Raw genomic sequence first — 15,243 nt, 5'->3', positions numbered from 1 at the left:
TGTGAAAATATCCACTAAATGAGGGAATAATATGCGTGAGGGTACCCCAGGAGAGTTCCAAATGTGTGTGGGTAAAATATATATCCCACGGGGGTAAAATTGAAAAAAGTTGAAAAAAAAATTTTTTGGACTTAGCCATTTTTCCGGCGTTTATCAGTCTTTCAGATAGGGCAAATGTCAGTGAGCGTTCCGATTTCAGTTCCAGAGCGATTCGCCCAATGAGTCCTTGATATTTAATCATTTTCAGCCAATTTTCTGGATTTTTGAAAATTTCACTTTTTTGTGAAAATATCCACTAAATGAGGGAATAATATGTGTGAGGGTACCCCAGGAGTGTTCCAAATGTGTGTGGGTAGAATATATATCCCACGGGGGTAAAATTGAAAAAAGTTGAAAATTTTTTTTTTTTGGACTTAGTCATTTTTCCGGCGTTTATCAGACTTTCAGATAGGGCAAATGTCAGTGAGCGTTACGATTGCAGTTCCAGAGCGATTCGCCCAATGAGACCTTGAGATTTAGTCATTTTCAGCCAATTTCTGGATTTTTGAAAAATTAACTTTTTTGTGAAAATATCCACTAAATGAGGGAATAATATGCGTGAGGGTACCCCAGGAGAGTTCCAAATGTGTGTGGGTAAAATATATATCCCACGGGGGTAAAATTGAAAAAAGTTGAAAAAAAAATTTTTTGGACTTAGCCATTTTTCCGGCGTTTATCAGTCTTTCAGATAGGGCAAATGTCAGTGAGCGTTCCGATTTCAGTTCCAGAGCGATTCGCCCAATGAGTCCTTGATATTTAGTCGTTTTCAGCCAATTTTCTGGATTTTTGAAAAATTCACTTTTTTGTGAAAATATCCACTAAATGAGGGAATAATATGTGTGAGGGTACCCCAGGAGAGTTCCAAATGTGTGTGGGTAGAATATATATCCCACGGGGGTAAAATTGAAAAAAGTTGAAAAATTTTTTTTTTGGACTTAGTCATTTTTCCGGCATTTATCAGACGTTCAGATAGGGCAAATGTCAGTGAGCGTTACGATTGCAGTTCCAGAGCGATTCGCCCAATGAGACCTTGATATTTAGTCATTTTCAGCCAATTTCTGGATTTTTGAAAAATTAAATTTTTTGTGAAAATATCCACTAAATGAGGGAATAATATGTGTGAGGGTACCCCAGGAGAGTTCCAAATGTGTGTGGGTAGAATATATATCCCACGGGGGTAAAACTGAAAAAAGTTGAAAAAAAATTTTTTTTTGGACTTAGTCATTTTTCCGGCGTTAATCAGACTTTCAGATAGGGCAAATGTCAGTGAGCGTTCCGATTTCAGTTCCAGAGCGATTCGCCCAATGAGTCCTTGATATTTAATCATTTTCAGCCAATTTTCTGGATTTTTGAAAATTTCACTTTTTTGTGAAAATATCCACTAAATGAGGGAATAATATGTGTGAGGGTACCCCAGGAGTGTTCCAAATGTGTGTGGGTAGAATATATATCCCACGGGGGTAAAATTGAAAAAAGTTGAAAATTTTTTTTTTTTGGACTTAGCCATTTTTCCGGCGTTTATCAGTCTTTCAGATAGGGCAAATGTCAGTGAGCGTTCCGATTTCACTTCCAGAGCGATTCGCCCAATGAGTCCTTGATATTTAATCGTTTTCAGCCAATATTTTGGATTTTTGAAAATTTCACTTTTTTGTGAAAATATCCACTAAATGAGGGAATAATATGTGTGAGGGTACCCCAGGAGTGTTCCAAATGTGTGTGGGTAGAATATATATCCCACGGGGGTAAAACTGAAAAAAGTTGAAAAATTTTTTTTTTTGGACTTAGTCATTTTTCCGGCGTTTATCAGACTTTCAGATAGGGCAAATGTCAGTGAGCGTTCCGATTTCAGTTCCAGAGCGATTCGCCCAATGAGTCCTTGATATTTAATCATTTTCAGCCAATTTTCTGAATTTTTGAAAATTTCACTTTTTTGTGAAAATATCCACTAAATGATTGAATAATATGTGTGAGGGTACCCCAGGAGTGTTCCAAATGTGTGTGGGTAGAATATATATCCCACGGGGGTAAAACTGAAAAAAGTTGAAAAATTTTTTTTTTTGGACTTAGTCATTTTTCCGGCGTTTATCAGACTTTCAGATAGGGCAAATGTCAGTGAGCGTTCCGATTTCAGTTCCAGAGCGATTCGCCCAATGAGTCCTTGATATTTAGTCGTTTTCAGCCAATTTTCTGGATTTTTGAAAAATTCACTTTTTTGTGAAAATATCCACTAAATGAGGGAATAATATGTGTGAGGGTACCCCAGGAGAGTTCCAAATGTGTCTGGGTAAAATATATATCCCACGGGGGTAAAATTTAAAAAATTTGAAAAAAAATTATTTTTTGGACTTAGCCATTTTTCCGGCGTTTATCAGACTTTCAGATAGGGCAAATGTCAGTGAGCATTCCGATTTCAGTTCCAGAGCGATTCGCCCAATGAGTCCTTGATATTTAGTCGTTTTCAGCCAATTTTCTGGATTTTTGAAAAATTCTCTTTTTTGTGAAAATATCCACTAAATGAGGGAATAATATGTGTGCGGGTACCCCAGGAGAGTTCCAAATGTGTGTGGGTAAAATATATATCCCACGGGGGTAAAATTGAAAAAAGTTGAAAAAAAATATTTTTTGGACTTAGTCATTTTTCCGGCGTTTATCAGACGTTCAGATAGGGCAAATGTCAGTGAGAGTTCCGATTTCAGTTCCACAGCGATTCGCCCAATGAGTCCTTGATATTTATTCATTTTCAGCCAATTTTCTGGATTTTTGAAAAATTCACTTTTTTGTGAAAATATCCACTAAATGAGGGAATAATATGTGTGAGGGTACCCCAGGAGAGTTCCAAATGTGTGTGGGTAGAATATATATCCCACGGGGGTAAAATTGAAAAAAGTTGAAAAATTTTTTTTTTGGACTTAGTCATTTTTCCGGCATTTATCAGACGTTCAGATAGGGCAAATGTCAGTGAGCGTTACGATTGCAGTTCCAGAGCGATTCGCCCAATGAGACCTTGATATTTAGTCATTTTCAGCCAATTTCTGGATTTTTGAAAAATTAACTTTTTTGTGAAAATATCCACTAAATGAGGGAATAATATGTGTGAGGGTACCCCAGGAGAGTTCCAAATGTGTGTGGGTAGAATATATATCCCACGGGGGTAAAACTGAAAAAAGTTGAAAAAAATTTTTTTTTTGGACTTAGTCATTTTTCCGGCGTTAATCAGACTTTCAGATAGGGCAAATGTCAGTGAGCGTTCCGATTTCAGTTCCAGAGCGATTCGCCCAATGAGTCCTTGATATTTAATCATTTTCAGCCAATTTTCTGGATTTTTGAAAATTTCACTTTTTTGTGAAAATATCCACTAAATGAGGGAATAATATGTGTGAGGGTACCCCAGGAGTGTTCCAAATGTGTGTGGGTAGAATATATATCCCACGGGGGTAAAATTGAAAAAAGTTGAAAATTTTTTTTTTTTGGACTTAGTCATTTTTCCGGCGTTTATCAGACTTTCAGATAGGGCAAATGTCAGTGAGCGTTACGATTGCAGTTCCAGAGCGATTCGCCCAATGAGACCTTGAGATTTAGTCATTTTCAGCCAATTTCTGGATTTTTGAAAAATTAACTTTTTTGTGAAAATATCCACTAAATGAGGGAATAATATGCGTGAGGGTACCCCAGGAGAGTTCCAAATGTGTGTGGGTAAAATATATATCCCACGGGGGTAAAATTGAAAAAAGTTGAAAAAAAAATTTTTTGGACTTAGCCATTTTTCCGGCGTTTATCAGTCTTTCAGATAGGGCAAATGTCAGTGAGCGTTCCGATTTCAGTTCCAGAGCGATTCGCCCAATGAGTCCTTGATATTTAGTCGTTTTCAGCCAATTTTCTGGATTTTTGAAAAATTCACTTTTTTGTGAAAATATCCATTAATGAGGGAATAATATGTGTGAGGGTACCCCAGGAGAGTTCCAAATGTGTGTGGGTAAAATATATATCCCACGGGGGTAAAATTGAAAAAAGTTGAAAAAAATTATTTTTTGGACTTAGCCATTTTTCCGGCGTTTATCAGACTTTCATATAGGGCAAATGTCAGTGAGCGTTCCGATTTGAGTTCCAGAGCGATTCGCCCAATGAGTCCTTGATATTTAGTCGTTTTCAGCCAATATTTTGGATTTTTGAAAATTTCACTTTTTTTGTGAAAATATCCACTAAATGAGGGAATAATATGTGTGAGGGTACCCCAGGAGTGTTCCAAATGTGTGTGGGTAGAATATATATCCCACGGGGGTAAAATTGAAAAAAGTTTAAAAAAATTTTTTTTTAGACTTAGTCATTTTTCCGGCGTTTATCAGACTTTCAGATAGGGCAAATGTCAGTGAGCGTTCCCATTTCAGTTCCAGAGCGATTCGCCCAATGAGTCCTTGATATTTAATCATTTTCAGAAAATTTTCGGGATTTTTGAAAATTTCACTTTTTTGTGAAAATATCAACTAAATGAGGGAATAACATGTGTGAGGGTAGCCCAGGAGAGTTCCAAATGTGTGTGGGTAGAATATATATCCCACGGGGGTAAAATTGAAAAAAGTTGAAAAATTTTTTTTTTGGACTTAGTCATTTTTCCGTCATTTATCAGACGATCAGATAGGGCAAATGTCAGTGAGCGTTCCGATTTCTGTTCCAGAGCGATTCGCCCAATGAGTCCTTGATATTTAATCATTTTCAGCCAATTTTCTGGATTTTTGAAAGTTTCACTTTTTTGTGAAAATATCCACTAAATGAGGGAATAATATGTGTGAGGGTAGCCCAGGAGAGTTCCAAATGTGTGTGGGTAGAATATATATCCCACGGTGGTAAAACTGAAAAAAGTTGAAAAAAAATTTTTTTTTGGACTTAGTCATTTTTCCAGCGTTAATCAGACTTTCAGATAGGGCAAATGTCAGTGAGCGTTCCGATTTCAGTTCCAGAGTGATTCGCCCAATGAGTCCTTGATATTTAGTCGTTTTCAGCCAATTTTCTGGATTTTTGAAAAATTCACTTTTTTGTGAAAATATCCACTAAATGAGGGAATAATATGTGTGAGGGTACCCCAGGAGAGTTCCAAATGTGTGTGGGTAAAATATATATCCCACGGGCATAAAATTGAAAAAAGTTGAAAAAAAAATTTTTTGGACTTAGCCATTTTTCCGGCGTTTATCAGTCTTTCAGATAGGGCAAATGTCAGTGAGCGTTCCGATTTCAGTTCCAGAGCGATTCGCCCAATGAGTCCTTGATATTTAATCGTTTTCAGCCAATATTTTGGATTTTTGAAAATTTCACTTTTTTGTGAAAATATCCACTAAATGAGGGAATAATATGTGTGAGGGTACCCCAGGAGTGTTCCAAATGTGTGTGGGTAGAATATATATCCCACGGGGGTAAAATTGAAAAAAGTTGAAAAATTTTTTTTTTTGACTTAGTCATTTTTCCGGCGTTTATCAGACTTTCAGATAGGGCAAATGTCAGTGAGCGTTCCGTTTTCAGTTCCAGAGCGATTCGCCCAATGAGTCCTTGATATTTATTCATTTTCAGCCAATTTTCTGGATTTTTGAAAAATTCACTTTTTTGTGAAAATATCCACTAAATGAGGGAATAATATGTGTGAGGGTACCCCAGGAGAGTTCCAAATGTGTGTGGGTAAAATATATATCCCACGGGGGTAAAATTGAAAAAAGTTGAAAAAAATTATTTTTTGGACTTAGCCATTTTTACGGCGTTTATCAGACTTTCAGATAGGGCAAATGTCAGTGAGCGTTCCGATTTCAGTTCCAGAGCGATTCGCCCAATGAGTCCTTGATATTTATTCATTTTCAGCCAATTTTCTGGATTTTTGAAAAATTCACTTTTTTGTGAAAATATCCACTAAATGAGGGAATAATATGTGTGAGGGTACCCCAGGAGAGTTCCAAATGTGTGTGGGTAAAATATATATCCCACGGGGGTAAAATTGAAAAAAGTTGAAAAAAATTATTTTTTGGACTTAGCCATTTTTACGGCGTTTATCAGACTTTCAGATAGGGCAAATGTCAGTGAGCGTTCCGATTTCAGTTCCAGAGCGATTCGCCCAATGAGTCCTTGATATTTAGTCATTTTCAGCCAATTTTTTGGATTTTTGAAAATTTCACTTTTTTGTGAAAATATCCACTAAATGAGGGAATAATATGTGTGAGGGTAGCCCAGGAGAGTTCCAAATGTGTGTGGGTAGAATATATATCCCACGGGGGTAAAATTGAAAAAAGTTTAAAAATTTTTTTTTTTGGACTTAGCCATTTTTCCGGCGTTTATCAGACTTTCAGATAGGGCAAATGTCAGTGAGAGTTCCGATTTCAGTTCCAGAGTGATTCGCCCAATGAGTCCTTGATATTTAGTCGTTTTCATCCAATATTTTGGAATTTTGAAAATTTCACTTTTTTGTGAAAATATCCACTAAATGAGGGAATAATTTGTGTGAGGGTACCCCAGGAGAGTTCCAAATGTGTGTGGGTAGAATATATATCCCACGGGGGTAAAACTGAAAAATGTTGAAAAAAAATTTTTTTTTGGACTTAGTTATTTTTCCGGCGTTTATCAGACTTTCAGATAGGGCAAATGTCAGTGAGCGTTCCGTTTTCAGTTCCAGAGCGATTCGCCCAATGAGTCCTTGATATTTATTCATTTTCAGCCAATTTTCTGGATTTTTGAAAAATTCACTTTTTTGTGAAAATATCCACTAAATGAGGGAATAATATGTGTGAGGGTACCCCAGGAGAGTTCCAAATGTGTGTGGGTAAAATATATATCCCACGGGGGTAAAACTGAAAAAAGTTGAAAAATTTTTTTTTTTGGACTTAGTCATTTTTACGGCGTTTATCAGACTTTCAGATAGGGCAAATGTCAGTGAGCGTTCCGATTTCAGTTCCAGAGGGATTCGCCCAATGAGTCCTTGATATTTAGTCGTTTTCAGCCAATTTTCTGGATTTTTGAAAAATTCTCTTTTTTGTGAAATTGTCCACTAAATGAGGGAATAATATGTGTGCGGGTACCCCAGGAGAATTCCAAATGTGTGTGGGTAAAATATATATCCCACGGGGGTAAAATTGAAAAAAGTTGAAAAAAATTATTTTTTGGACTTAGCCATTCTTCCGGCGTTTATCAGACTTTCAGATACGGCAAATGTCAGTGAGCGTTCCGATTTCAGCTCCAGAGCGATTCGCCCAATGAGTCCTTGATATTTAGTCGTTTTCAGCCAATTTCTGGATTTTTGAAAAATTAACTTTTTTGTGAAAATATCCACTAAATGAGGGAATAATATGTGTGAGGGTACCCCAGAAGAGTTCCAAATGTGTGTGGGTAGAATATATATCCCACGGGGGTAAAATTTAAAAAAGTTGAAAAAAAATTTTTTTTTAGACTTAGTCATTTTTCCGGCGTTTATCAGACTTTCAGATAGGGCAAATGTCAGTGAGCGTTCCCATTTCAGTTCCAGAGCGATTCGCCCAATGAGTCCTTGATATTTAATCATTTTCAGAAAATTTTCTGGATTTTTGAAAATTTCACTTTTTTGTGAAAATATCAACTAAATGAGGGAATAACATGTGTGAGGGTAGCCCAGGAGAGTTCCAAATGTGTGTGGGTAGAATATATATCCCACGCGGGTAAAATTGAAAAAAGTTGAAAAAAAATTTTTTTTTGGACTTAGTCATTTTTCCGGCGTTAATCAGACTTTCAGATAGGGCAAATGTCAGTGAGCGTTCCGATTTCAGTTCCAGAGTGATTCGCCCAATGAGTCCTTGATATTTAGTCGTTTTCAGCCAATTTTCTGGATTTTTGAAAAATTCACTTTTTTGTGAAAATATCCACTAAATGAGGGAATAATATGTGTGAGGGTACCCCAGGAGAGTTCCAAATGTGTGTGGGTAAAATATATATCCCACGGGCGTAAAATTGAAAAAAGTTGAAAAAAAATTTTTTGGACTTAGCCATTTTTCCGGCGTTTATCAGTCTTTCAGATAGGGCAAATGTCAGTGAGCGTTCCGATTTCAGTTCCAGAGCGATTCGCCCAATGAGTCCTTGATATTTAATCGTTTTCAGCCAATATTTTGGATTTTTGAAAATTTCACTTTTTTGTGAAAATATCCACTAAATGAGGGAATAATATGTGTGAGGGTACCCCAGGAGAGTTCCAAATGTGTGTGGATAAAATATATATCCCACGGGGGTAAAATTGAAAAAAGTTGAAAAAAATTATTTTTTGGACTTAGCCATTTTTCCGGCGTTTATCAGACTTTCATATAGGGCAAATGTCAGTGAGCGTTCCGATTTGAGTTCCAGAGCGATTCGCCCAATGAGTCCTTGATATTTAGTCGTTTTCAGCCAATATTTTGGATTTTTGAAAATTTCACTTTTTTTGTGAAAATATCCACTAAATGAGGGAATAATATGTGTGAGGGTACCCCAGGAGTGTTCCAAATGTGTGTGGGTAGAATATATATCCCACGGGGGTAAAATTGAAAAAAGTTTAAAAAAATTTTTTTTTAGACTTAGTCATTTTTCCGGCGTTTATCAGACTTTCAGATAGGGCAAATGTCAGTGAGCGTTCCCATTTCAGTTCCAGAGCGATTCGCCCAATGAGTCCTTGATATTTAATCATTTTCAGAAAATTTTCTGGATTTTTGAAAATTTCACTTTTTTGTGAAAATATCAACTAAATGAGGGAATAACATGTGTGAGGGTAGCCCAGGAGAGTTCCAAATGTGTGTGGGTAGAATATATATCCCACGGGGGTAAAATTGAAAAAAGTTGAAAAATTTTTTTTTTGGACTTAGTCATTTTTCCGTCATTTATCAGACGATCAGATAGGGCAAATGTCAGTGAGCGTTCCGATTTCTGTTCCAGAGCGATTCGCCCAATGAGTCCTTGATATTTAATCATTTTCAGCCAATTTTCTGGATTTTTGAAAGTTTCACTTTTTTGTGAAAATATCCACTAAATGAGGGAATAATATGTGTGAGGGTACCCCAGGAGTGTTCCAAATGTGTGTGGGTAGAATATATATCCCACGGGGGTAAAATTGAAAAAAGTTGAAAAATTTTTTTTTTTGGACTTAGTCATTTTTCCTGCGTTTATCAGACTTTCAGATAGGGCAAATGTCAGTGAGCGTTACGATTGCAGTTCCAGAGCGATTCGCCCAATGACACCTTGATATTTAGTCATTTTCAGCCAATTTCTGGATTTTTGAAAAATTAACTTTTTTGTGAAAATATCCACTAAATGAGGGAATAATATGTGTGAGGGTACCCCAGGAGAGTTCCAAATGTGTGTGGATAAAATATATATCCCACGGGGGTAAAATTGAAAAAAGTTGAAAAAAATTATTTTTTGGACTTAGCCATTTTTCCGGCGTTTATCAGACTTTCATATAGGGCAAATGTCAGTGAGCGTTCCGATTTGAGTTCCAGAGCGATTCGCCCAATGAGTCCTTGATATTTAGTCGTTTTCAGCCAATATTTTGGATTTTTGAAAATTTCACTTTTTTTGTGAAAATATCCACTAAATGAGGGAATAATATGTGTGAGGGTACCCCAGGAGTGTTCCAAATGTGTGTGGGTAGAATATATATCCCACGGGGGTAAAATTGAAAAAAGTTTAAAAAAATTTTTTTTTAGACTTAGTCATTTTTCCGGCGTTTATCAGACTTTCAGATAGGGCAAATGTCAGTGAGCGTTCCCATTTCAGTTCCAGAGCGATTCGCCCAATGAGTCCTTGATATTTAATCATTTTCAGAAAATTTTCTGGATTTTTGAAAATTTCACTTTTTTGTGAAAATATCAACTAAATGAGGGAATAACATGTGTGAGGGTAGCCCAGGAGAGTTCCAAATGTGTGTGGGTAGAATATATATCCCACGGGGGTAAAATTGAAAAAAGTTGAAAAATTTTTTTTTTGGACTTAGTCATTTTTCCGTCATTTATCAGACGATCAGATAGGGCAAATGTCAGTGAGCGTTCCGATTTCTGTTCCAGAGCGATTCGCCCAATGAGTCCTTGATATTTAATCATTTTCAGCCAATTTTCTGGATTTTTGAAAGTTTCACTTTTTTGTGAAAATATCCACTAAATGAGGGAATAATATGTGTGAGGGTACCCCAGGAGTGTTCCAAATGTGTGTGGGTAGAATATATATCCCACGGGGGTAAAATTGAAAAAAGTTGAAAAATTTTTTTTTTTGGACTTAGTCATTTTTCCTGCGTTTATCAGACTTTCAGATAGGGCAAATGTCAGTGAGCGTTACGATTGCAGTTCCAGAGCGATTCGCCCAATGACACCTTGATATTTAGTCATTTTCAGCCAATTTCTGGATTTTTGAAAAATTAACTTTTTTGTGAAAATATCCACTAAATGAGGGAATAATATGTGTGAGGGTACCCCAGAAGAGTTCCAAATGTGTGTGGGTAGAATATATATCCCACGGGGGTAAAATTTAAAAAAGTTGAAAAAAAATTTTTTTTTAGACTTAGTCATTTTTCCGGCGTTTATCAGACTTTCAGATAGGGCAAATGTCAGTGAGCGTTCCGATTTCAGTTCCAGAGTGATTCGCCCAATGAGTCCTTGATATTTAGTCGTTTTCAGCCAATTTTCTGGATTTTTGAAAATTTCACTTTTTTGTGAAAATATCCACTAAATGAGGGAATAATATGTGTGAGGGTAGCCCAGGAGAGTTCCAAATGTGTGTGGGTAGAATATATATCCCACGGTGGTAAAACTGAAAAAAGTTGAAAAAAAATTTTTTTTTGGACTTAGTCATTTTTCCAGCGTTAATCAGACTTTCAGATAGGGCAAATGTCAGTGAGCGTTCCGATTTCAGTTCCAGAGCGATTCGCCCAATGAGTCCTTGATATTTAGTCGTTTTCAGCCAATTTTCTGGATTTTTGAAAAATTCACTTTTTTGTGAAAATATCCACTAAATGAGGGAATAATATGTGTGAGGGTACCCCAGGAGAGTTCCAAATGTGTGTGGGTAGAATATATATCCCACGGGGTTAAAATTGAAAAAAGTATAAAAAAATTTTTTTTTGGACTTAGTCATTTTTCCGGCGTTTATCAGACTTTCAGATAAGGTAAATGTCAGTGAGAATTCCGATTTCAGTTCCAGAGCGATTCGCCCAATGAGTCCTTGATATTTAGTCGTTTTCAGCCAATATTTTGGATTTTTGAAAATTTCACTTTTTTGTGAAAATATCCACTAAATGAGGGAATAATATGTGTGAGGGTACCCCAGCAGAGTTCCAAATGTGTGTGGGTAGAATATATATCCCACGGGGTTAAAATTGAAAAAAGTTGAAAAAATTTTTTTTTTGGACTTAGTCATTTTTCCGGCGTTTATCAGACTTTCAGATAGAGGAAATGTCAGTGAGTGTTCCGATTTCAGTTCCAGAGCGATTCGCCCAATGAGTACTAGATATTTAGTCGTTTTCAGCCAATATTTTGGATTTTTGAAAATTTCACTTTTTTGTGAAAATATCCACTAAATGAGGGAATAATATGTGTGAGGGTACCCCAGGAGACTTCCAAATGTGTGTGGGTAGAATATATATCCCACGGGGGTAAAATTGTAAAAAGTTGAAAATTTTTTTTTTTTCAACTTAGTCATTTTTCCGACGTTTATCAGACTTTCAGATTGGGCAAATGTCAGTGAGCGTTCCGATTTCAGTGCCAGAGCGATTCGCCCATTGAGTCCTTGATATTTAGTCATTTTCAGCCAATTTTCTGGATTTTTGAAAATTTCACTTTTTTGTGAAAATATCCACTAAATTAGGGAATTATATGTGTGAGGGTACCCCAGGAGAGTTCCAAATGTATGTGGGTAGAATATATATCCCACGGGGGTAAAATTGAAAAAAGTTGAAAACATTTATTTTTGGACATAGTCATTTTTCTGGCGTTTATCAGACTATCAGATAAGGGAAATGTCAGTGAGCATTCCGATTTCAGTTCCAGAGTGATTCGCCCAATGAGTCCTTGATATTTAGTCGTTTTCAGCCAAGTTTCTGGATTTTTGAAAATTTCACTTTTTTGTGAAAATATCCACTAAATGAGGGAATAATATGTGTGAGGGTACCCCAGGAGAGTTCCAAATGTGTGTGGGTAGAATATATATCCCACGGGGGTAAAATTGAAAAAAGTTGAAAGAAATTTTTTTTTGGACTGTCATTTTTCCGACGTTTATCAGATTTCACATAGGGGAAATGTCAGTGAGCGTTCTGATTTCAGTTCCAGAGTGATTCGCCCAATGAGTCCTAGATATTTAGTCATTTTCAGCCAATATTTTGGATTTTTGAAAATTTCACTTTTTTTGTGAAAATATCCACTAAATGAGGGAATAATATGTGTGAGGGTACCCCAGGAGACTTCCAAATGTGTGTGGGTAGAATATATATCCCACGGGGGTAAAATTGAAAAAAGTTGAAAATTTTTTTTTTTTCGACTTAGTCATTTTTCCGACGTTTATCAGACTTTCAGATTGAGCAAATGTCAGTGAGCGTTCCGATTTCAGTTCCAGAGAGATTCGCCCAATGAGTCCTTGATATTTAGTCATTTTCAGCCAATTTTCTGGATTTTTGAAAATTTCACTTTTTTGTGAAAATATCCACTAAATTAGGGAAAAATATGTGTGAGGGTACCCCAGGAGAGTTCCAAATGTGTGTGGGTATAATATATATCCCACGGGGTTAAAATTGAAAAAAGTAGAAAAAAATTTTTTTTTGGACTTAGTCATTTTTCCGGCGTTTATCAGACTTTCAGATAAGGTAAATGTCAGTGAGAATTCCGATTTCAGTTCCAGAGCGATTCGCCCAATGAGTCCTTGATATTTAGTCGTTTTCAGCCAATATTTTGGATTTTTGAAAATTTCACTTTTTTGTGAAAATATCCACTAAATGAGGGAATAATATGTGTGAGGGTACCCCAGGAGAGTTCCAAATGTGTGTGGGTAGAATATATATCCCACGGGGTTAAAATTGAAAAAAGTTGAAAAAATTTTTTTTTTTGTACTTAGTCATTTTTCCGGCGTTTATCAGACTTTCAGATAAGGGAAATGTCAGTGAGCATTCCGATTTCAGTTCCAGAGCGATTCGCCCAATGAGTACTGGATATTTAGTCGTTTTCAGCCAATATTTTGGATTTTTGAAAATGTCACTTTTTTGTGAAAATATCCACTAAATGAGGGAATAATATGTGTGAGGGTACCCCAGGAGACTTCCAAATGTGTGTGGGTAGAATATATATCCCACGGGCGTAAAATTGTAAAAAGTTGAAAATTTTTTTTTTTTCGACTTAGTCATTTTTCCAACGTTTATCAGACTTTCAGATTGGGCAAATGTCAGTGAGCGTTCCGATTTCAGTTCCAGAGCGATTCGCCCAATGAGTCCTTGATATTTAGTCATTTTCAGCCAATTTTCTGGATTTTTGAAAATTTCACTTTTTTGTGAAAATATCCACTAAATTAGGGAATTATATGTGTGAGGGTACCCCAGGAGAGTTCCAAATGTGTGTGGGTAGAATATATATCCCACGGGGGTAAAATTGAAAAAAGTTGAAAACATTTTTTTTTGGACATAGTCATTTTTCTGGCGTTTATCAGACTATCAGATAAGGGAAATGTCAGTGAGCATTCCGATTTCAGTTCCAGAGTGATTCGCCCAATGAGTCCTAGATATTTAGTCGTTTTCAGCCAATATTTTGGATTTTTGAAAATTTCACTTTTTTGTGAAAATATCCACTAAATGAGGGAATAATATGTGTGAGGTTACCCCAGGAGAGTTCCAAATGTGTGTGGGTAGAATATATATCCCACAGGGGTAAAATTGAAAAAAGTTGAAAACATTTTTTTTTTTGTACTTAGTCATTTTTCCGGCGTTTATCAGACTTTCAGATAAGGGAAATGTCAGTGAGCATTCCGATTTCAGTTCCAGAGCGATTCGCCCAATGAGTCCTTGATATTTAGTCGTTTTCAGCAAATATTTTGGATTTTTGAAAATGTCACTTTTTTGTGAAAATATCCACTAAATGAGGGAATAATATGTGTGATGGTACCCCTGGAGAGTTCCAAATGTGTGTGGGTAGAATATATATCCCACGGGGTTAAAATTGTAAAAAGTTGAAAATTTTTTTTTTTTCGACTTAGTCATTTTTCCGACGTTTATCAGACTTTCAAATTGGGCAAATGTCAGTGAGCGTTCCGATTTCAGTTCCAGAGCGATTCGCCAAATGAGTCCTTGATATTTAGTCATTTTCAGCCAATTTTCTGGATTTTTGAAAATTTCACTTTTTTGTGAAAATATCCACTAAATTAGGGAATTATATGTGTGAGGTTACCCCAGGAGAGTTCCAAATGTGTGTGGGTAGAATATATATCCCACGGGGTTAAAATTGAAAAAAGTTGAAAAATTTTTTTTTTGAACTTAGTCATTTTTCCGGCGTTTATCAGACTTTCAGATAAGGGAAATGTCAGTGAGCATTCCGATTTCAGTTCCAGAGCGATTCGCCCAATGAGTCCTTGATATTTAGTCATTTTCAGCCAATTTTCTGGACTTTTGAAAATTTCACTTTTTTGTGAAAATATCCACTAAATTAGGGAATAATATGTGTGAGGGTACCCCAGGAGAGTTCCAAATGTGTCTGGGTATAATATATATCCCACAGGGGTAAAATTGAAAAAAGTTGAAAAAATTTTTTTTTTTGTACTTAGTCATTTTTCCGGCGTTTATCAGACTTTCAGATAAGGGAAATGTCAGTGAGCATTCCGATTTCAGTTCCAGAGCGATTCGCCCAATGAGTCCTTGATATTTAGTCGTTTTCAGCCAATATTTTGGATTTTTGAAAATGTCACTTTTTTGTGAAAATATCCACTAAATGAGGGAATAATATGTGTGAGGGTACCCCAGGAGAGTTCCAAATGTGTGTGGGTAGAATATATATCCCACGGGGTTAAAATTGAAAAAAGTTGAAAAAATTTTTTTTTTGGACTTAGTCATTTTTCCGGCGTTGATCAGACTTTCAGATAGAGGAAATGTCAGTGAGTGTTCCGATTTCAGTTCCAGAGCGATTCGCCCAATGAGTACTAGATATTTAGTCGTTTTCAGCCAATATTTTGGATTTTTGAAAATTTCACTTTTTTGTGAAAATATCCACTAAATGAGGG

Source organism: Phyllobates terribilis, unplaced genomic scaffold (genome assembly GCF_046119375.1).
Source record: "Phyllobates terribilis strain yellow unplaced genomic scaffold, ASM4611937v1 Scaffold_9__5_contigs__length_417890890, whole genome shotgun sequence".
Lineage (NCBI taxonomy): Eukaryota > Metazoa > Chordata > Amphibia > Anura > Dendrobatidae > Phyllobates > Phyllobates terribilis.
The sequence above is the reverse complement of the archived record's forward strand: the minus strand, read 5'-3'. Positions refer to the sequence as shown.